Here is a 1994-nt window from a genome sequence, read left to right on the forward strand (position 1 = left end):
CCACAGCCTGATAAAACCAGAGGCTGGGAAGCAGGGCGAGAGGCACAGGCGCTCCCCTGGCAGGCGGTGACGGTGCCTTTGCTTCCACTTGCAGAAGCTTTCCTGGCGACGTAGCACAAGAGTCAGCGCGTGGTACTGGCTCCAGAATGCCAGCTACTAGGACGCTTTTGTTCTTTCCTGCAGCTTGGCTAAAAATAGCTTCCTCAGAAATCCTTTTTTTTTAAGTATTTGGGTCAGTTGGAATATTCTTGTTCTTGCCCAGCTAGTCTGTATACCTTGCGTACGACGCCGAGTGCTTGCATATGTCTGCGAGTAACTCCCTTGAAATCAGCTGGCTGTGTCAAACTAAATACGGAGTCGAGGCCTTGCTGGGCCCTGTTAATCAATCCTCAAAACTCTTGTTTTGAGACACACTGTATATTAATACGTTAAAATAGTCAAGCCAGCTAAATCTGTGCAGTTATTATCATCACTAGTATTATTCCTTGATTGTTGCTCGACACTTCAAAGTAGTGAGGATGCCTTAAATGGAAGGTGAAAGGGAAGAAAGAGGAAGAAAAGAGAACCGGGATTTAATGATGGTGACAGCAGCCAATTCTACAGCATCTCTTTTCCTTTCCACAGACGGAACAAAAGACAGCATGGGCAAGTCACCAAGTGTCTGCCATAAACCGGAGCTAGCTGCTGTGGGTATGTGTGGAAAAGCCGAAACTTAAGCACAGGAGAATGTACTTGCAGGACCAGGGCCAAAAAAATCTGCACTGCAATAGTGAAATATACAGCATCATCTTGAACTCCGAGTCAATACTGCATTAAATGAATGAAGCAGCCCAAACCTCAGCGCTATATCAATTCAGTGGTGAATGCTGTCTGAAGCCCGAATTTATTGGGAATTTGGGCTACAGATGCTGTTGTCCCCTTACCCTAGGAACAACCATATATATCCATGCCTTGTGTGTGCTGACATGTTGCGCAGTGTGGATACATAGTTGGGCCGCCTTGCAAGTCAGATAAAGATCACATCTGCCTCTGTTGCCAACGGGTTAGAATATAAACCTGAGGTTTGGGAATAGCACCTGAGGGTGCTATTTCTGGCTTTTCTAATTGCTTGTCTGGTGATCTTGGGCAATCATTTCATCACTCCCTATTACAGGTTCCTTGACAGTATTATGCCCCTCCCTCCACTGAAATCACGTAATACACATCAATGAAATATATTATGTGAGGTTCACACACTGGTTTTTTGGGCCGTGTGCAAATTCAGAAGGACTCACTTCTGTGGCCCAAGGCAAAAACCTCAGTCCTTGAGATTTTTCAGTCGTCAAAGCTAGCAATAGGGTTTTTCTGGGAAACCGAAATTCTGGAGCCCAGTTGGGTAGAAAGGTGCAAACCAGGTAGCAAATTCAGCGGAATGCAGCTGGCGCTGCAGGTGGCCTGGGAAAGTGGCAGGGGACACTTGTTGGGCCAGTCTGTCAGGAAAACAACAGTGCAGTCTCTTGCTTGGGGCCTTGCAGGTGGTTTGCTTCTTATTCCTTTGTATTTGTTAAGTCTGAGATACTGGGATCTGGGTTTTTTTTCTTGTGTTCTTTGCAATAAGGACATATAAACACCACTTACCTGATTACTACTTGTCCTGGTGTTGGCTGGGATAGAGTTAATTTTCTTCCTAGTAGCTGGTACAGTGCTGTGTTTTGCATTTAGTATGAGAATAATGTTGATAACACACCGATGTTTTAGTTGTTGCTAAGCAGTGCTTACACTAGCCAAGGACTTTTCAGCTTCCCATGCCCTGCCAGCGAGAAGCTGGGAGGGGGCACAGCCAGGACAGCTGACCCAAACTGGCCAAAGGGGTGTCCCATACCATATGATGTCATGCTCAGTATATAAACTGGGGGGAGTTGGCCGGGGGGCAGTGACCGCTGCTCAGGGACTGGCTGGGCATTGGTCAGTGGGTGGTGAGCAATTGCATTGTGCATCACTTATTTTGTATATTC

Source organism: Pygoscelis adeliae, unplaced genomic scaffold, assembly GCF_000699105.1.
Source record: "Pygoscelis adeliae isolate BGI_AS28 unplaced genomic scaffold, ASM69910v1 Scaffold38, whole genome shotgun sequence".
Taxonomy (NCBI): domain Eukaryota; kingdom Metazoa; phylum Chordata; class Aves; order Sphenisciformes; family Spheniscidae; genus Pygoscelis; species Pygoscelis adeliae.